Here is a 22353-nt window from a genome sequence, read left to right as displayed (position 1 = left end):
AATGTACTGTCTTCATTTAGATCAGGCCTCAGTTGTAGCCAGAACAAAGAATGTGGGAAGACTCCTTACTGCTTTCTGCATGTCTGTGTAAGGGCAGAGCACAACCTAACCCATCATTATATTCTGAACAAGTGTTGCTCCTGAAATGCATTACTCACAGAGAATTCCTATAGTCGAGTGTTTTGTCTTTTATAAAGCTAAAGTTTTATTACTGTGGAAAAAGGGTGACTTTTATTAGAAAAGCCATTCAGTAACTTATTTTTGTGTTCACAGAAGTAATATATGGAGAAAGGAAAACGTACCTGACTGATTCTCAAGGAAACAGGCAAGCATGCATATTTTCAGGGACTTGTACAATTCAAAGCCATCAATTTATTGAAAAACCAGCTTTCCTTATGGAGAGAAAATAGGTATGTTGTGAACTAACTGAATATTTCCTCAAAGGTAAGCATTATTCAATGCACTGCTAGGCATGCTCTTCTTTGATATAGCTGGTTAGATAAAATGACTGGCTAGCCATATGTATACAAGCTCAGTGCTGCAAAATGCGTTCCCCAGAGGTAGCTGACAGGATGATATTTTAATCAGTCTGGGATTCTCAGTGGAAAATGGTAGGACATGCAGAGAATAGTTAATTATTTTTAAAATGTCATTGAAAAAGGTGAGCACCAGGCTCCTGTTAAAAATTAGCAGAAAAGTTCACAAATTGAAAGGAATGTTTTCACTTAGTGTGAGTGTTAAAGGAGCGTCCTTTGGTCTTTGTATCACTTTGTCTCTATTTCAGATGTAAACGGGTACTAGAGCTCAAACTATCAGTACCAAGCCCTCAGGCTATTATGATCATGAAGCCAAGTTTGAATATCCTCAAATGCTTTGATGCATTACAGATAAATCCACCTAATAAAAAGACAGTAATATATCTTTAGACAACAAGCTGAATCACTTGTAGCAGATGCCGCAATACAGCACAAGTCGGTACCACTAGCTTCTACTGGACAGAAGAAGGGGCTTTGGTGCTAATGACAATGAGGTACTTGAATTCAGAATGGTAACAAGTGGGTCCATAGAACATAACACCATAAAGATACTGAATTTCTGTTATTGCACTGTCACTACTGCAGTTCCTTTGGTGGTAGCAACAGTGGGAGTGCTAGGACAGACCAACTGAAGGCATTTTAGCTCCTGTGACAACATGGTGGCTAAAATGTCAGTGGCCAGTCTCATATGTCCATCATTGCTACCTCAGGTGGAGCTACTGCATGGAGGGGAACAGCAGCGGGAAATTTTAGAAAAAGAGATGGGTGTGGACACTCCCTGTTTCCCCAGGAAATGATGTGGAATAATACTTAGCTATTATCTAGCACAGGGATCAGCAACCTTTCAGAAGTGGTGTGCCGAGTCTTCATTTATTCACTCTAATTTAAGGTTTTGCAATATTGTGTTGTTTTTTAAAGCTAACCCTTTACCACAGTCCTTCAGTGCTAGAGATATAAAATTCTCTTATCATGGAAACCTCAGAAATACCCTTTAGACAGTTTTCAGGGGGAGAAAACATACATAATAAATTCCTAGGAAAGTGAGTCACAATAACTCATATTTCAAAAGAAGCTGCCAATCAACACTTCTTACCATCAACTTATGGAAACATTAACTTTCCCTATTATTATTGTAAAGATTGTTAGTACCACTAATAAAATGTTTTTTAAGTTCCACAGCTTGATGGGTTTCCTGTGGAATCATATAAATCCTTCTAATTCTAACTGTTTTCAATATTAAGAAAAGTATTTGCAGAACTACAGTACCAGAATAAGGCCACCTTTCCCAGGAAATACAGCTCCAATTACAATTTTATTGAAAAAAGGCCAACAAGGCCATAGTTGAGTGATTCCCTTGTTATATGTGGAATGCTAAATTATTGCCCAAGTGCAGTGCTTGTGTCTAGAACTGAATCTGCAGTGGGAAGCTTAGTACATAGAGACCAAGCGGGAGTCGGCAAAAGTAAACACAGGGGGAAGCCTGCACCCATTTACCATTATCAGCCATTCATGCAAGGCTTTGCCTGTCTGCCCCCAAGGATCCTAGGCACCTTTCTTTGCTGTAGAATGCCTGTCTCTTTTTCCAAAGCCCACATGCCACACCCTTCATCTTTCATCTTCCTGAATTCTTTACCACTTTCTGGTATTCATTTGCTGTGTCTCAATTGGAAACGTCTGTTCCTCTGTCCTGATTCTTCTTCTTTCCTTTTTTTGTTGTTTTTTTTTTTTTGGTAATTACTTCCAGTTCTTTTGGAGAAGAGCACATGGTAGACTACTGCTCACATAAGAGGCATCCTTGTCTCAGTAGATATCACTGGGTGTACCAAGTGAAATCAAAATGAGCACATGCAAGTTCATCTTGCAGAGAAAACAGTTTGGAAGCTTAATCCACTATCTAGTATTTAAAAACTAAACTGATCACTGCACTTTCAGCTTGATTTTCACTTCCCTTGATACCATTTTTAAATAACTAAGCATTTTTTATTGTCTTTAAAAATGTCCACAGTTGTCATTTTTCTTTTGGAGATTGCTTTATTTAAAGGGAGCATTTTATGTTCATCTCTCCATCACTTCACTCTTACCTGTTGCTCAAAGATTCCTCTGAAATTCAAATTGCTATATCTTGATCTTCCACTGCACAAGCCTGCTTTCCTAAATATAACATCTTTTTGAAGGCTAATATGCTGCATGCATGAAAGTGCAAACACAGGAACATAAGAATTATCATACTGGATCACACCAGGAGTCCATCTAGTTCAGTACTAACAGTGGCCAATTCTAAATACTACACAACCTGGCCCTGCCCCTTCACTGGGGCTACAGCAAGCCAGGGAGAAAGAATAAAATCACCACAGGCCAGGCAGGTCCTGCAGCCTCTGCCTGAGGGCAGGTAAGAATCCCCCTGTCCCACACTGAAATAGGGTGAGCAGATGTCCTGATTTTATAGGGTCTTTTTCTTGTATAGGCTCCTATTACCCCCCACCCCCGTCCTGATTTTTCACACTTGCTGTCTGGTCACCCGACGCTGGAACGGGGTATCCTAGAGACACCCTTTCCCCATCCCACACTGCCAGGGGCTTTCCAAGAGATGCCCCTGGGCCTGTCCCATGCTGGGTTAGGCTGTCCCAGACCCCATCCCCCTGTCCCATGCTGGGATGGGCTGTCCCAGACACCATCCCCCTGTCCCATGCTGGGATGGGCTGTCCCAGACCCCATCCCCCCGTCCCATGCTGGGATGGGCTGTCCCAGACCCCATCCCCCCGTCCCATGCCGGGATGGGCTGTCCCAGACCCCATCCCCCCGTCCCATGCCGGGATGGGCTGTCCCAGACCCCATCCCCCCGTCCCATGCCGGGATGGGCTGTCCCAGACCCCATCCCCCCGTCCCATGCCGGGATGGGCTGTCCCAGACACCATCCCCCCGTCCCATGCCGGGATGGGCTGTCCCAGACACCATCCCCCCGTCCCATGCCAGGATGGGCTGTCCCAGACCCCATCCCCCCGTCCCATGCCGGGATGGGCTGTCCCAGACCCCATCCCCCCGTCCCATGCCGGGATGGGCTGTCCCAGACCCCATCCCCCCGTCCCATGCCGGGATGGGCTGTCCCAGACCCCATCCCCCCGTCCCATGCTGGCAGGGGCTGTCCCAGACCCCATCCCCCTGTCCCACGCTGGCATGGGCTGTCCCAGACCCCATCCCCCTGTCCCATGCTGGCAGGGGCTGTCCCAGACCCCATCCCCCTGTCCCATGCTGGCAGGGGCTGTCCCAGACACCATCCCCCTGTCCCATGCTGGCAGGGGCTTTCCTAGAGACACCCCCGTCCCCTGCTGGGAGAGGGCTGTCCCAGAGACGATGTCCTATAGGGAGGGAACTGGCCAGTCTCCCACTAGGGAGGGAGCTGTCTCAGCATTCCCTGCCCTGGGAATGTCTTGTCTCCCCTGCTGAGGGCCTTGGGCTAGTCCTCTCTGCCCCCCGCTCTCCGTGGAACACAGCGGCCCATTCTCATTGTGGGCTAGGAGGCATTAGGGGGACAAAGAGAACGCCAAGGACAGGGCAGGGTTATCCCGAGGAGGAAGGTTTGGCCGGCTGTCCAGCACACAGTATTGGCAATACCCCACCACAGCAGGCAGCATTTCAACCCGTCTTGTCTGGGTCCCTGGGCACACAAGGGGAGGTGGGCATCTGATCTGAGGTCGCAACAGATGGAGTGTGCCTGGGCACTTAGGGAATAAACTGCTTATAGTGGAAATCTATTTTCTGAAACCCAAGCAGTTAGTAGATTGCTTATGCTTTGCAGCATGTGAGGATTTTATCCTATCTAATATAACCGAGGATCTTTAGCTTATACATATAAATGTCTAAGCCTTTTTTGAACCCTGTTTTTCTTGGTCACAGTGATCTCTTATAGCAATGAGTTCCACTGATTCATTTTTTGACTGTATGTAATTTTTTTTCCCTTTTTAATTGTTTTAAGTTTGCTGCCTTTTGTTTTTATTAACATCCCTCTTGTTCTTGCATTATAAGAGGATAAATAAGAGTTTGTGGTTTATACATAGAATATCAGGGTTGGAAGGGACCTCAGGAGGTCATCTAGTCCAACCCCTGCTCAAAGCAGGGCCAATCCCCAGACAGATTTTTGCCCCAGATCCCTAAATGGCCCCTTCAAGGATTGAACTCACAACCCTGGATTTAGCAGACCAATGGACCACTGAGCTATCCCTCATTGTATACCTCACTATAACATCCCCTCTTACTCATCTGATTCTTAAACTGAAAGTCGTAGTCTTTTAATTCTCCTTCTACATGTGAAAGTTTTTCCATATCTCTAATAACTTTCATCACCTGTCCCTGGACCTCTTTATTTTCCTGAAATCACTTACCTGGACAGTCCAACAATGGACTTGTGTAAAGTATGGTGGCAGGAGAATAATCATGGGACGTGTGTGTGTGTGCGTGTGCGTGTGTGTGTGTGTGATGGGATCTCGTGCTAGTGTTGACATACGAGGATTCAGCAAATGCTATAGGGGAACATGGATGTGTGAGGTCAGACTGGCCCCGTTTCTAGATTATAGTGGGAAGGTGTGTGCAATTTCAGTCACACTATCTTGTCCACACAAACCACGTGCCATACTGGTGCAGAAATTGCAACAAATAAGGCAACAAACTTGGGTGCAGGTTTAAGTTTGGGGCTTCTTCTCCTAGCAAATGCCATTGACCCCTCATGGTTCCTCCACCTTTCCGGAGTTACTTCTTGAAAGACAATGATGTTCCCTTATTGGTTGTAATTGGCTGGAGGCTTATTTAATGATGGTCTACATTCACCATGTCTGGTACCATTTCTGGACATCTATGGCATTTTAGAGGGACAGCAGCGCCACCTGCTGTTCCACCACACACTGTTGGGACTGACGATAGATTGTCCATGACTGCTTATTTGAATGGTTTCCGTGTTTCCATTGCAGCTACTCTTCATATTTGGATGGCGTTACACTATCTGCAACCTGTGGATATGCTCAGTGGCATGATGCTGCCTCTGGGAAGTGACCCCCCCAGAGTGTGTACACCTATTTTCTAATGGATGGAATTATACTGCTTAAGCATGCATGAAGGAGCTTCTCTTCTTGTTCAAGCGTTAGGGACCTGTGCTTTTGGAGTAAAAAAATCTGGGTTCTATCTCCACTGTTGTGAATTTCCAAGTAGTCATGCAGCATGCAGTGGAGTGACACCTGTGAAGTGCCTAGTTGGCCAGAGATTGGTTATAACAATAATCTCCTGGTTTAGATATTAACTCTCATGACAGAGTATCAAAGCATTAATCACTGCTAGGTGAAAAAAAAGTTTCCTCAGAAGAGGATTGAAAAGATTGGTTCCCTCAACAGGTTAGTGAAGTGCTGAGGAGTGGCCAACATGCTGAGCTCTCAAATGGGTAAATAGCTAGATGTGTGGGTTATTTTAACTTTCACAACAAGCCTGCATGGTTTGAGGTCTTGTTACAAACTTAAAACCCAGGCCAGGTTCGGGAGCCTGGGCTGATCTAAGGTTTTGGACAGACAGCCATGTGAAATTCAGTGGCTTCAACATACAACCAGGCAAAATCTGGCTGTTTTGCAGTGGTTTGAACAATATTTTGAGGGACAGATAAGAAATCACATATTGTGGATAGGGCAGTAGACTATGAGGCAGGAGACTTGGGTTCTATTCTTTGCTCTGCCATGGAGCTCTTAGGCAAGTCACAGCATCTTTCTGTGCCTTTCTCCTCCCACCTTTTGTCGGTCTTGTCTGTTTACAATATGAGCTCTTCAAAGCTGTCCATTTACCATGTGCCCGTACAGGGCCTAGCACAACAGGAGTCTGATCTTGTTTGAAGCCACCAGGTATTATGGTAATATGTGGATTGCAGGGAAAAGTGAAAAGAAATTCACTCAAACCACTGCAAACTAAAGCTGCCTGTTTTACACAGCTATTAGTTAACGCTCCTCTCCAATTATACGTTTTCTTCCACTTTTGTACTGATACTCTGATATTGATGTCAAAGCGAGATGTGGCTGAGCTGCAAAATTCAGATCTAGCTCTTGAACTGCCTCAAAGTTTGAGGGGTATTTGAATTGAACCTCCCCCTAGTTAAGGTCAGAAGAACAGGATTAGGATATTACGTTGTAAGAGTGGTCACCAGCAGCTCAGCTTGCATTTCAATCCTCTTGAGTTTGAGAGCAGAATTGTCAAGCCCTCTCCTTTTCATATGATTTGCACCCTCTTCTCAAACACCCATTTCCCTTCCTCCCCTTTCTCCTGCTGCTTATAACTCCCCACCTGGAGAATGGGAGAGCACAAGCAGCAGCGTGTGATTGACATGTCTGCGTTGTTACATCAATGTCTGTGTTAAAATTGCATTAGAAAAGATGAGGCAGTGTGGAACACAGTAAGTGAGACACAAATAGAACCCAACATTAGGAACTTTCCAGTACCATACAATTATGGATAGGAATGAATTGCTGCGTTGTTTTAGCAGCCTTTGAAAAGGAAAGGATTTAGAAATGCTTTGCTTGATCCAGGCTGTAAGGATCATGGGCTGCTCTATTTTTCCCTGTTGGGACATGGACTGCTAGTAATTATGGTACCATGCCCTTCAGAGGACAAAAATAGTGTAGGCTTCTAAGTGCACCAAAAAACATTTGTTGTGCTATGTTTTTTCTCTTGTTCTTTTTTTGGAGTGGGGACTACTTGAATTATGATCTCTATAATATAATCAGTTTGTGATAGAAAACATAACTCAGATGAATACTGGTGGATAAAAGATCCATGGTTAAAACATAAAGAAGAACTGGGGCCCAAGAGATGGGATCTGAGATCTTTGAAGAAGAAATTTTTCTGACCTTGAAGACAGAGTTGTTGTGTATAACGTGCTCTACAGCTGGATTTCCAGTTGATCCACTGATATTTATGCATTCCATTGGCACATAAGAAATGACCTGCTTATATCAGTATTCTGGGACTATCCACCTCGTGGATCCTGTACTGTGGCTCACTGGCCAAGAAAGGGAATCTGTTAGTTGATATTGACCTGGATGATGTAGAAGATTCCTGTGAATAAAAATAAAATTGATAAGCTTTTACAAATATTAGCTATTAATTTATTTTAAAATGCTATAGTGCTTGTGTTTGTCTGTATTAGAACATGTGTACATCATGTTACTTAACATAACTTAGCACTAGTACATAAGGACTACCATGCTTAACATCATGTCAGCCAGTTGTGAATAACCCTAGGGTTACAGCCACCTGACATGTAAACTATGGCATGTGTTTAACATATGTTCTCATTTCCCAGTGTAGACATGGTCCTTGGTAAAGCATTAAACTGAGCTCACTTTTGAAGCCTGAAGTATTGGTTTCAGTTCCTTGGGTGTGTGTGTGTGTGTGTGTGTGTGTGTGTGTGTGTGTGTAAAGTCAGGGTGAAGTAGGGGGTGGAAAAGGAGGCACATAGACTAGACAACCACTAACTTTAAGAATCCTCCCGTCGTCCCCTCTATATCACTTACATTAGTACATGTATATTAGAGAACAGATACTCGTAAACCCTTCCAGGCAAAGAATGAAATCCCTCTTATGAGGACAGATGGAGAGTTATGCAACTTCAGGAGGATTATGCAGATGTGTATATGTAATGTTGTGAAGTCCCCTGGTGGATTACAAACTTGTGGAGTAGTAGCAGCACAGGTTTAGATTAAAAAAAGCATAACTTTGATAGTGAATGTAATGTTTATAGAAGGGGCTTGAAGGCTGGAGTCCTCACTGAACCAGTGCAGCCCAGTTAGTGCAGTGCCCCTTTATAGTGTCTTAAGTCTGACCAGGTGTGAAATGCTTTGTTCAGTATCAGAGTTAATGCCAGCCCAGTCCTTGGTCTCTTACTGATACCAGAAACAAGATGCCAGTGGGCGTTTGGTTTTGTAATGTGGATGCCTTTTTCACTAGGAATTAGACTCAGATATATCAACTGATATGACTAAGCACCTGGGAAATGATTACTATAGACCTGTGATGGGGTAGAGGGAGGGGGTTGCCCCTTCATTTCTTTCCCCTGGCTCTCACTGAGTCCTGGTAACCATGGGATTCTGCAAGCTCTTCTGAACAAGAGGATGTGATGTGTCTCAGTGGGCACCTTGGGCCTTTCCAACCAGAAGATAAAACCCCAACGTACACAATGATCATTAACAATTGACCAGAGCCTAATCTTGCCCAAAATTCAAAGTGGGGAGGTGGTTTAGAATTTGTTACTCTTCACCTAAAGATAAGTATTTTATGTAGTTTAATAAAACTGTAAGGTATCTAGCAGATACATGCTAACTGGCACAACTGTTTCCTGTTAAGAACTAACATTTTCTGTTGGGCTAGATGAGTTTGAACATCTGTGAATTCATGCGCCACTCTGGAAGAAATACATGTATCTCAATAAGCCTTTTCCAAATAGGAATGCTAACATCAAATAAGCAGGGAATAAGGCTTAGCTGTTTCTTGTGACTGATTTCTCTATCCTCTCAGTCAAAATATCCCTCTTATCCAGAGCTGGGAGCTGCAGGAGGTCCCCCAGGGTTCACTGCTCTGTCTTCAAATCTGCATTGGAGAATGAAATACTCCTTGCACACATGAACATAGACTGATGATAAGAAGCTATTCTTGTGCCAAAGAGAGAATTTCTGACTGACACAGACAAGATGCCTAGACCATCCTCCCTCACAGATTCTATAGTTCTCATAAGCTGCCACCAAAGGAAGACAGACCTCATAAGTTATCAGTGGAAACGTTTGTTTGAAAATGTGAAACACATAAGAACAGCCATACTGGGTCAGACCAAAGGTCCATCTATCCCAGTATCCTATCTTCTGACAGTGGCCACTGCCAGGTGTCAGAGAGGGAATGAACAGAACAGGTAATCATCATGTGATCCATCCCCTGTTGCCCATTCACAGCTTCTGGCAAACAGAGGCTTAGGGACACCATCCCTGTCCATCCTGGCTAATAGCCATTGATGGACCTATCCTCCATGAACTTATCTAGTTCTTTTATTTTTAACCTGTTAGTCTTAGCCTTCACAACATCCTCTGGCAAGGAGTTCCACAGGTTGATTGTGCATTGTATGAAAAAATACTTCCTTTTGTTTGTTTTAAACCTGCTTGGGTTTGGTTGATCACTGAGATGCCATCTTTTATGTAACATCACATCATTTCTATGGAAGTGAAAACTCATCAGTAAAACCTTATATCTCAGTTTAACTACTTTGAACTTCAAACAGCACAATACCAAAAATTTATTCACAACGTCCAGGGAAGTAAACAGCTAGGACATACATTTCAGTAGGTAGATTTCACATTGTTTCACTGCTTACTTTGCTTTCTGCTTTATAGGATTTATTTTCTGTCTGACTATGAAATGCCCTTGAATAACTTTCAGTAGCTCCATATTAGAGGATCAAACATTAAGTACAGAAAGCCAAATAATGGGAAAACATTCTTGTAAACTTAATCTAGTGTATAGACATTGAGTCTGATTCTGATATTATCAACACCCATTTCACACTGGGGACACTGCACTGAGTATACTGGGGTTGCTCCTGATTTACACTACAATAAAAGGGTGGAACAATCAAATCTTTCTGACATTCTGCAATCAATGCAATGAACCAGATAGCCAGGAAGGCTGCTAACTAGCTTTCAGGTCACAAAATGAACCTTGTGATCTACTTGTCACTGTTGGTTAAAATTGCAGCAGACATCAGCCATAGAATTGCTGAAAGTTAAATATTTGCATTAAAGTGATTTTATTACATTTGTGGAAATGAGAAAAGGTAATTAGAAACATTCATATTTCTCTTTGTGCCCCAGGGGCATGGAATGCTTAATGCGTGATCTGTATTTGCTGGAAAAAGCAGGCTTTTCCACAGCTTTGTTTCCAGGTGTAAATTGTTTTATTATGCCTTCTAAATTTGTTTCCTTAACGTCCATTTATATCCATTTGCCTTACTATTTCCACCCTACTGGCAGTAGCAGTTCAGCAGCAATCCCCCTTGATTCATACAAAAAAAAAAAAAGAGAGAACCATTGTGGTTCAAGTTTTATTACTTTTTAAGGAAAACATACAATGTGCCTGCTGAAGTAAGGGCTATTTGTATTACAGATGAGACCCTAATGCATCATTTATAGAATGCACTGAGGAGCAGCCAGTATTGTTTTACTACATGCACTTCAATAATGGCCCATCTTTTACTAAAGATTTTGCAAGCTGTTCTCATTACTGACATTTAGCACTAGGTTCACAGTCACCCTACCCTGCACTTTAAGGACACCAATCTCCCACTGCAATCAGTTGGGGTGCTGGGTATACCAGGAATGAAGGGTTGGGCCCTAAATTCTGCCCTAGGGAGGAGAATGAAAATGATCCTAGCTCCACTCTGTAGTGTTCCCAAAGACCTGAATTTCCTTAATTTCCTAATGCCAGTGATGCATGTTGCTTACTCTAGTACAGGGGTAGGCAACCTATGGCACGTGCCGAAGGCGGCACGTGAGCTGATTTTCAGTGGCACTCACACGCCTGGGTCCTGGCCACCGGTCCAGGGGGCTCTGCATTTTAATTTAATGTTAAATGAAGCTTCTTAAACATTTTAAAAACCTCATTTACTTTACAGACAACAATAGTTAGTTATATATTATAGACTTATAGAAAGAGACCTTCTAAAAACGTTCAAATGTATGACTGGTACACAACACTTTAAATTAGAGTGAATAAATGAAGACTCGGCACAGCACTTCTGAAAGGTTGCCGACCTCTGTTCTAGTATATGTTTTATTGAACAGTTCCCTTCCCCATACTCCTCTATCCCAACCAGTGAAGGGCCAAGTAGGAGCTAAGGCAATTTCAGACTCCGCAGATGTTACCTCCTTCATGCACAGATGCAGAGACTGGAGCTAAAGGAAATTTAATTTGCTACATGGGCAGTAGTGATAGCAATGGGTTTAAGCAAAGCTAATGCCTGCTCTTGTGAGAGAAGGAGAAAGAGGGAGATGAGTGAGGCACATATCCATCAAATTTCCACCTCCCCATTGACTTTGACCCCCCTAGTCATCAATAAACATTTCTGTTTGTAACCATTGTGCTCCTGTGGTAGGCTGAACTTCTTCCAGAGCAGGTGACTCTCTCACTGAGTCAGACTTCATGAACTCCCAGAATTTATTTGGCTCAGATACTCTCTTGTACCTTCTCCTTTCCTGTCACCAAGGTACTTTAACAGCAAGCTACAGAAACAGTGTCACCTCCATGACCGAAGAAAAACCACTTCAAATATGAGCTTCTGGTTGGCAGTATATTTTCCTTAACCTAATTTGTAAGGACTTATCTCTGAGTCAAGTGTGGGTACCATCAAATGAACTCAATATCTCTGCTTCTGCTTAAGGCTTAAACTCCTCTCCAAAGATACAATTAGTTACAGTTTTCTCCCTTTCAGTGTTAAGGCTCTTACTAGCCCAAAAGGCATGATTTTAAAAATTAAATAAATAAAACATGTAGCTTCAATTTCTAAGTTGCAAGTGCACCTGCATCCTTTGAGCTGGCAATATAAGGTGGTGAGATAGGAGAAGGGAAGAGCTTGTCTCTCATTGCTACGGGAAATGAAAAGTTATTTGCCTCATTGTCTGTAAATATAAAGAAAAAAAACTCAAAATATGTTTCAAAAATTGTTCAGAATTGCAGAATGACTTAAAGTATGAGCAGTGGGTAGGGCACTGGACTGGAAGTCAATCTATTCCCTCCTTTACCACCTTGGCAAATTACTTTACCCTTCTATGCCTGTTTTCCCTTCCCTCCTTTGTCTGTCTAGCCTGTTTAGACTGTAAACTCTTTGCAGCAGGGACTGTTATCCTATGTGTTTATACAATGTATAACACTGTTCTCTATCTCCACTGCAGCTTGGAGGCACCCCTGTACTACAAAAAAAATATTCTGCAGCTGGAGAATCTCAAAAATGCTTTTTTAAAAAGGGGGATCTATTTGTAGAGGAAAAAAATCTATTTATGAAAAGACGGTATCAGACATGGGACTGCGAAACAGGAGATTTAAAAATGAAAGGTCTCTGATAGCATTGCAGCTAGTCCATCCCTCTGTGGCTATACTGCTATTTTTAGTGCACTAGCACAATCTGCTGGTGTGGGTATGTCTATGTGAGCTGGAAATTACACCTTCCAGCTCCAGTGTAGACATGACTTTGGGCAAGTCACTTAGTGTATGTCTACACTGCAACTAGACACTTGGGGCTGGCCTGTGCCAGCTGACCCGAGCTTGCAGGTCTTAGGCTAAAGGGCTGTTTCACTGCAGTATAAATGTTCGGGCTCAGGCTAGCACCCAGGCTCTGGGACCCCTGAGGTGGAAGGTAACATAGGTCGGGCTGCAGCCCAAATGTCTACATACCCTTAGGGTGTGGCAGAGCACGGACTGGAGCTTGGCTTTCACAGATTCCAGGATAGTGCTCTAACCACTGCATCATCCTTCCTCTACAGGCCTGCCGGCGGATAGCATGGGAACACTTGTACTGCTGCTGCCCACGCAGTGGAGTAATAGGGGATTGACAGCCCTGGGTACTGAAATCTGGCACTAAATCTGCATTTAAAAAAAAATGAAAAAGGAAGCAAGGATTTGGCCCTTTGACTCTGTTTCCTCCTCTCAAAATAGGTATCGTATAAATTTAGAAATGGATTGGATAGTAACGAACAAGAGTTTTTCAGGAGGGAAATCAAATGTCCCAATACTAATTAGCTAAAACTAAGATCACCCAAATACTTGTATAGGAAAGGCAGGTATTCTGGGAACATGCTGGGTAAATCACATGATGAGAATGTTAATAGTGAGGCACTAAATCAGCGCAGAAGGAACCAAGGTGAAAATGAGGAGAGATTGTACTATTTATATAAAATAACCCCCAGTTATCCTAGCAATTACATGGAGATGGCTAATGAAGGGTGTGGTAACAATGAACGTTCATGGATTATGATGAGAGAGAGAGAGAGAGAGAATGTAAAGGGAGATTAAGATAAAGCATTTACTTTAGACCCTGACATCAGAACTAAATAGCTGAATGAATACCAAAGATGAAGAGTTACAAGACTCAATCCTCACAGTGTATTTTAGTTATTTGGATATCGGTTAGATAGACCACTTGAAAAAGGAGTGCTAACCTGAAGTTTCAAAAATTAGAGAAATTAGCTAAAGGGGAAGCAATTTTGGACATGGCATTGGCAGACTAGGAGGGCATAAGTAGGAACTTGGCGTGAAGCATAGAATTCTGGAGTAGGCTATCAGGAATTGACTGTACTCCCTATGCTGTATTCAAGTGGGAACAAGTAGGAAGTTGCATGAAAGCCTGGGAGATAACAATTTTGTGAAATTGTGTAATCCCAGAGTAGATGGATGTTCTAAGTGAGCACATGTAGACTGACTTGCACTGAGCATCTGCAGGATCAGGGGTGTGCAAGGGTGAGCTTTATGCCACCTTTACACCACTCCACTGCCTCTCAGCTTGTACCACGCAGATAAAGATCTGTTCAATTGTTTCTCTTGTTCTGTGGATTCAATTAAAACATAATTACTTGGATTAATGTTTGGAAGGCTGTCTTGAACCATGTGGATAGAAACTTTAGAGGGGAAGGATGTCCAGGGGCTAGTGCCAGGGGCTCGGTAGTGGTGGGGGTTAGTGAAACTTGGTCTGGCCACCACTTTGTGAGGATAGAGGCTGTTGGGCCAAATTTGGGTGGAGTTGTGGCCCCATGTGCCTGTTTGTCTTCCTCCCCCTAACCTTTACAGTCCTTCCAGTGCCCATGGGCACTAGGCACCCACAGCCTCTGGGGGGAGACAGAGCAGGAGGCACCATGAATCCCCAGTTCCCAGAGGGGTGGGAGTATTGGATCTGGGCTTTGGGTACTTTCTGGGGAAGTGGAGATGCAGGAGGAGGTTTGAGTCTGGGGCTCCCAGAACCACCTGGCCCCCGGTGGGGCTGGTGCTCTTCAGCATGACTATCTCTCTGTGCAAGAGTGTGGGGCTGGGTGCAGAAAGGAGCATAAGATAGCTCGGGACTGGACAGGGGGAAAGATGTGGGCTTGGTGCAGGGCTGGGAAGGGAGACCTCTAGGCCTCCGCCCTAGGAAAATTCTGGCTGCGCCTGTGGTTGGCACACTAGCCTGAAACTTGGGAGACCTGGGTTCAAGCCCATGCTCGGTCACAGACTTCCTATGTAACCTTGGCCAAGTCACTTAACTGACAGCTCCCCACTGTGAAATGGAGATGGTGGTACTTCCCACAACACCCATGGGAAATGGTGGATAAGTACATTACAGAGTGAGGAGCTAAGAACCTGCAGCCATGGGAGCCATATAAGCATAACAAATAACTTACATTTAAATTCTGTAGAAATGTTGAAATCACCAGGGAAGTGCTGGCTCAGTCTGGCCCTTGATATACTGAAAGTAAAGTCTTACAGAAACACCCATATGATCTATGCTGCATGAACATAAGACTGTTCTGCTATGCAGAGCTGATTCAGCCAGTGCCACCAAAGCTGCAACCAAAGGGACTTTTCTAGTGTTACGTTTACCACTAATGCTACAGTATTCCATGTTGTGGAATACAAACTGAAACCCCACAGGAATTGGGATGTATTATTGCCAGGAGCACATCATGGGCTCTTTCCTCCTCTTGTTTATCAGGAAACCAAAATCCATTGTTTCCCTAACCCACTCCACAAATGCACATGCCATTAGGGACATGTTATCTGTTCACTCCTCTACTACTCATCTTGACCCCCTAAAAGATTGCACTGCAAAGGAATTTGTGGCAGATGAAGTGGGAGAAGGTCACGTACTAAATCTTAGGTCTTGGAGTTAGGAGGCTCCATCAAATGCCTACATAAAAGGGTCCATCCTTGCATGAACATCCTTGCTAATAAGGGAAAATCCATCCAGAGCATATAGCCTATGCTTCACCCAAGTCCTAACATTGGACTCAACTTGTACCCAAGAGCCTATGTGGGCCCTCTGCGCTGAGCTGAATGTCATCCTTCATCCATTTAGGTTTTTTGCAATATTGTAATTTTCTTTTGCTCCTCCAGCCCAGTGGTCTCCAAACTTTTTTGCTCGTGCACCCCATCAGTAAAAAAATGTTGAGCACGCACCCCCAATATATGTATATTTATTTATTTATAAATTATATACATGTACTACTATACTAATATATTATCTACATTATAAAACATACAAAAAATAGAAATTAAAAAAGGATGAGATAAAGATGAGAAACAATATTTTTAAAATTTTTATTGTATTTTATTTATGAATGGTACAAAACCTTTTTGCGCTCTCAAAAAAAAATTAATATTTTTTAGTGAGCAATGTGATTGAATATGCTTCATTATTTCTGAAAATCTTGGTTTAACACTTTGTGATACAGCGATTCGAAGGTCTGGATTAGGGCTAGGGTGCGGGAGGGCGCTCAGAGTGGGGGGGGGGTGCGGGGTCTGGGAGGGAGTTAGGGTGCGGGAGGGCGCTCAGAGTGGGGGGGTGTGGGGTCTGGGAGGGTGCTCAGGGTGGAGGTCGGGGAGGAGGCTCAAGGCTGGGGCAGGCAGGAGGTGCAGAGCACTTACCTGGGGCAGCTCCTGTTTGGTGCAGGGGGTGTGCAGGTGGCTCTGCACAGTGCGGCACCACCTCCATGGCCTCGATTCTGGGGGCCACAATTCTGGGAGCTCCCCCCCCCCGCCCTGGGCAGGGCCACTCGGAATGCAGGGACTGCAGGGCCCTGGGCTAAGGGAGCCCCCGGGCCCTGGCCTGCAGCTCTAAAGCCCCTTTTGGAATGCGGCCCTGCGAGCACGGGCTGGAGGACTCAGGAGGAGCAGGGGCAGCCGCGCAGCCAGCGGCCGGAGAGAAGTGGCGCTTCTCTCCAGCTGGCTTTGAAGGGGAAAGTGCCGCTTCTTTCCGGCCACTGGCTACACGGCTGCCCCTGCTCCTCCAGGGGCCGGAGGACTCAGGGCCACACTCTGAAAGGGGCTTTGGAGATGCAGGCCTGGGCCCCAGGGCCCCCTTAGCCCAAGGCCCTGCAGCCCCTAAAGCCCCTGCGTTCTGGGTGGCCCTGCCTGCGGGGGAGCGGAGCAGCTTCCCCGCTCACTTGTTCCCTCCCTTCTCCGGCTGCCCCCCCCCCCTGGTGGCGCTCCTCCTGCCGTGCCCCCAACGGATCGTCTTGCGTGCACCCCACTTTGGAGACCACTGCTCTAGCCAGTTGCTTTTACTGCTATTGTTGCTTCTATGAGAGTTTCTTTAGCTACCTCTTTCCCAATGACATGTTTCTCTGGCGCTGGAAATGGTTAGTCCTGCTGTCACCTTTCTTAGAAATGAGTGGAAATGAGTCTATCAAAAAACAAACAAACAAGAAAACCCTTGAACATTCACACTGATGTACTGACTTCTGCATCAGGCCCCACTTTGAGTTGTGTTTCTTTTTGTCATTGAACTCAGACTAGTGGGAGGGGAGAGAAGGACAGGGCTGTTTCATTTTAGCTTTTTGGCATGCGGTGCTGCAAAATACGTTTTAAATACATGTGTTAGGTGGTGTATAGTACTGCCACGTATCAGGGATAAAAAGGGTTCAAACAACAGAGGGCCTAGAAATTTTGAGCGTGGAGGAAACGAACTGGCACAGAACTTTAATTTTTCTTCCTTTTAATTAAGATTTATAATGTCACATAACTGGTATGTATACATATGGCTAGGAGTGAAAGCAGAAAAACATGATCTGCATGAAAACCACAAGCAGCTGATCTATAGTCCTTTCACATAAAAGTACTAAAGTCACCAATAACAGGGTTAGAAATAAAGTTTCTCCCCAGCCTTGCGGGAGAATCTTTGGAGTAAGAACTAGGGACCATGTCATGCCATTAGATTTTAAGCAGAACTCCCCCTAGGAATTTCATTGGGGGGGGGGGAATTTTGCTTAAAAACTGATGGACTAATGCCCCTTGGAGAAGGTATAGAACATAAGAATGGCCATAATGGGTCAGGCCAAAGGTCCATCTAGCCCAGTATCCTGCCTTCCAACAGTGGCCAATGACAGGTGCCCCAGAGGGAATGAACAGAACAGGGAATCATCAAGTGAGCCATCCCCTGTCGCCCATTCCCAGCTTCTGGCAAACAAATGCAATATAATGCCAGAAAGACTCCCTCCATCCCACACCCAGAAATTTTCCTTTCAACAACATAAACTGATTTCTCCTCTATAACAAATAAGGTTTTTGAACTCTCAGGAACAGAGTGCGGAATGCTCTATATTCATATTTAAAAACATTCTCGCAAAGCAGCAGCTAGTGCCATAAATTAAAGACACTTGCATTTTACTGAGCTAAGTAAAATGTGCTACAAGAAAGAAATAGTGCCCTGCACCCTCAGACCAGTCACCACCTTCCACTCTTACGAAAAACTGGTATTACCAGGACTCTCAGAGGCGTGAGCTCGAATCGGCTGAATACTGGGGCCTTTACTCCAACTGAAATTGATGGTAGTTTTTCTGAACAAAGACTTAAGGATTTCATTTAATGAAAAATTAAGCCCAGATTTAGAATAGAGGTAAAGCTCAAGGGGTGCAAGTCTTAGGCTGAACTTGGCCAATTCTGTCATAATTTTGTTAAAATGTTTTATATTGGAGCCTGGCAGCAAAGGAAGTGGCCTCTACCTTCATTAGACACAGCAGAGCTGTTGGTGGTAGGTGGCTTGGTTAATCTGGACTTCCTACGCTAGATTACTCAGTCAAGTGCTTCTTGCTGCAAGGCTTCATGTTGTGGAGGATATATCAGTTTGGACAGAGCTACCTGCTATGGTGGTGTTAGAACAGCATCTTAATGGGACAAGTACAACAGCATCTTGCATTTCAGCTCATGTCAGTCATTGAGGCTCTGGTCTTGGACGTGCCTGGAGCCACTCCCATTGACTACAACAGGACCAAGATTTCACCCATTAACTTCAATGGAACTATGATGATTTATAGCAGCTAAGGCTCTGGCCTCATCACTTGACACTGAGGCCATGTCTACACTACAAAATTAAGTCAACCTACTTTTTTTCTGGCATACAGCAGTAATTACATAGCTTGTGCATGTCTATGCTTTGCTCCTTGTGCCAGCGATGTGCATCCTCACCAGGACCGCTTGTATCAATTGTACTGTCAGCATGGGGCACTGTGGGAAGGCTCCTGAAAGCCAGTAAAAGTTGACCGATGCAACATAGTGTCTGTGCTGACACTGTGGTCTGGTCTACAGTGGGGGGGGGGTCGATCTAAGGTACGCAACTTCAGCTACGTGAATAGTGTAGCTGAAGTCGAAGTACCTTAGCTCGAATTACTTACCGTCCTCATGGCGCGGGATCGACGTCCGCGGCGCCCCATGTCGACTCCGTACCGCCATTCGCGTTGGTGGCATTCCGGAGTCGACAGGAGCACGTTCGGGGTTCGATATATCGTGTCTAGATGAGACGCGATATATCGAACTCCGAGAAATCGATTGCTACCCGCTGATCCGGCGGGTAGTGAAGACGTACCCTGTGTTGCCCTAACTACATCGACTTTGACTCTACACTGCTGGAGGAGGTGGAGTTAAGTAGTTGGTGTAGCTGGGAAGTTATGTCAGTGGGAGCAAAATTTAAGTGTAGACACGTCCATAGTTAGGCTGACATAAGCTGCTTTGTATCAGCCTAACTCTGTAGTGTAGATCAGACCTGACAATCTTACCAACTATCAATTTGTTTCCATTCTCCCTTTTCCTAAGTTACAGAGAAGGTTATAGGCAAAGCAGTTCAGGAGGCACCAGCAACCAATGGATTTCCCTTGATTTTCTTTGGCTGTGGTAAGAAAATAACAGCTGCATGTGAAACTTATTTGCTCCATAGAGAAACTTGTGGAAGGCTTATTGGTATCTTACTCTTCCTTGCTTATGTCATTGCTCTTCAATGCAGCTGTTATCCATATTAAGCAGATTTGCTAACCTCCAACTCTTCCAATTCGATTCCATCTCAATTAACACAACCCTCTTCTTGGCCAGTCCATGTTTTGTATTTCCACAGCATCTGCTGTCACTGTATTCTCTCTCTCTCTCTGAGGCACATGCATGTGAGACCTTTGGTAATAAACATATGGCCTGTTCATGTTCCCCTCAAAGTCAATGGCAGAACCTCCACTGATTTAAGTCAGAGCAAGACTGGATCTATGGACTCTAAAGGAACCATCTCACTTTAAAATACAAGCCCAATAAAAATAAAGCTGGAGCTTTACCAGCCATGGAGCTGTACTGATGAGCATATATAGGATTTTCAGTAAGAGAAGCTGCTCAATATTAGCTCACAAAAATACAAACAGGGAAATCTATTGCAAAAGCTTCCCCCAAAGAAAAGGGCATCCAAGAAAAACACTAAAGAGAAGATTGATATGTATAGTTTATAAGTGGTTCTGCTCTTACAGGTATCTATCAACCCCCTTCCCTTTTTACCAGCTTTAAAGATCAGACTACCCAAAAACAGAGGAGGGAAAAACGTAGGGATATAGACCAGGAGTTCTCAAACTGTGGGTCATGACCCCCGAGTGGGTTGCAAGGTTATTATGTGGGGGGTCGTGAGCTGTCAGCCTCCACCCCCAAACCCTGCTTCACTTCTATCATTTATAATAGTGTTTAATATTAAAGTGGTTTTAATGTATAAGGGGGCAGGGGTTGCACACAGAGGCTTGCTGTGCGAAAGGGGTCACCCATACAAAAGTTTGAGAGCCACTGATATAGACATTGCCAGACTGGATCAGAAGTGAGGTCCATCTTCTCCTGTACCCTGTCTCCCACACTGACCAGTACCAGATGTTTTTTACAGTCTTGTTCTACTCCAATATTTCTACTTTTGGGGCTTGGTCCTACACCCTTCCCACAGAGTGTAAGCCCAGTGGAGTCAAAGGGGTTAATAATGTAAAGGCTGCAGGATTGGGCCCTTAATCATGCAGAGTAGCAATAAACAGGGATAGCTGGTGCTCTGCTATGCAATATATATATATATATATTTTCCCCACCAGTGAAATCTTGCTCCAGGAAACCATCAAATGCAAACAATCCTTGGGATGTAAAACATGCAAATACACCTATGACTCAATCTACTATGAGTGAGACCCCAAACCAGTGACAACAAAGAGGCAAAGCCTTCTAGACTACTGCAAAATTGGCCAGTAAACTGATGAAAATAATAAATAATCCTGAAAGTAAACATTGTATATTTATTCAACTGCTATACTAAAGTCACATGTAAACATTGGGCCCTCAGGCTGTCTGTGTCCAGGTAGCAAAATTATTATGGCAAGAATGTAACTTATTTTCTTTACATAAAAATCACAGTTAATAATTATTTATTATTTGCATTACAATAGCACCTAGAGACTCCTTGCAAGATCAGGGCTCCATTGTGCTAAATGCTGTACTGACAGTCCTTGCAACAAATAATTTACAATCTAAATATTCTCCAGCTGCTCCCCAAGAAATGTTCTGCTCCAAATGTATTATATCCAGGTGAAACTCTGTGATTTTGATTTGCATTAGTCCATGTCATTATTTTCTTCAGTTCTGATCTTTACAGTTCCAAATGAATCTGAGACTCAAGTAAAAACATCTGAACATCACCTGGCTTTGCATGAAAAAGTTGCTTGTTTTTCATGCAAATCCTTGGATTAATACCAGGGTTGCTGTTTTTGATGAAAACATTTTGCACAACTCTACTTGTTGCTGATAAACTGCAAATGGGGAGGAAAATGTGTGTGTGGGGTGGATGTGTATTTAAATAAGTGTTTAGATTTATTTAGTAATACTGAGAATTTCTAGTGGCTGTAGCAGCTAATCCGACTACTTGGTCAATTAGACGTGTCCTTCAATTTATAAAGTGTTTGAGATGGGAGCTAACTTGTGCGGCCAAGTTGAGACCCAAAGAAGATAAGCTTCCCTGAAGGGGAGGTCAAGTTTGGCGTCTTCCAGAGAGCGGACTGAGTCGCCAAATTGAGATGTGGGCCCAACTTCCTCCGAATGTGCTCGGTGTAGGGATCTGGTCCACGTCTTCAGATCCGTGAGTAACATAAACCCATGGGGAAAAGGAGCGTGTGCGCCCCTCATCTTGCTGCGCAAGGTCTAGCATAATGTCAGGACTCCATAAATAGCAAGAGCTTGGCGCAGACTGAGGGCTTGGCTACACTTACAAGTTGCAGCGCTGGTGGAGGCTTTCCAGCGCTGCAACAACACCCCGTCCACACTTGCAGGGCACAACCAGCGCTGCAACTCCCTGGTTGCAGCGCTGGCTGAAAACCCATCCCGGCAGGGGTATAAGGAGTGCAGCGCTGGTGATCCAGCGCTGCCCAGCAGGTGTGGACACTCACCAGCGCTTTACCTGTCCTCCAGGGAATAAGGAGGTATCCCAGAATTCCTGTTCAGCCACTCTGCACATCAGTTTGCACTCTACTGCTCTTGGCTCAGGTGACCCGCCCTGTAAATGCCCCGGGAAATTTAAAAATCTCCTTCCTGTTTGCTGCAGCCAGGTGTGGAGTGCAATCAGTTTTAATCAGTTACAGGTGACCATGCCTCCACGCGGCAAACGAGCCCCAGCATGGAGCACTGGTGAATTGCAGGACCTCATCAGTGTTTGGGGTGAGGCATCTGTTCAGGCACAGCTGCGCTCCGGCCGTAGGAATTACGATATCTTTGAGCAGATATCAAGGGCCATGCTGGATCGGGGCCA

The 22353-nt window shown here is 44.4% G+C and overlaps 1 protein-coding gene across 2 annotated transcripts in view; it reads left to right on the top strand.

Moving 5' to 3' along the window:
- The first annotated feature begins 277 nt into the window (after positions 1-277).
- The window catches only part of ADAMTS2 (ADAM metallopeptidase with thrombospondin type 1 motif 2), a 279567-nt gene continuing 257491 nt past the window's right edge, over positions 278-22353 (top strand). The window contains exon 1 of one of the 2 annotated variants that reach the window (XM_045026992.1): positions 278-410. The gene's annotated coding sequence lies outside the window, so the exon portion shown is untranslated. Of the gene's footprint in view, positions 411-21483; positions 21688-22353 lie in introns of those variants that run through there. The other variant, XM_045026991.1, reaches the window with a different exon arrangement.

This window comes from Mauremys mutica, chromosome 8 (genome assembly GCF_020497125.1).
Source record: "Mauremys mutica isolate MM-2020 ecotype Southern chromosome 8, ASM2049712v1, whole genome shotgun sequence".
NCBI lineage: Eukaryota > Metazoa > Chordata > Testudines > Geoemydidae > Mauremys > Mauremys mutica.
Note: the sequence above shows the minus strand (reverse complement) of the source record. Positions and strands in the feature narration are given on the sequence as shown.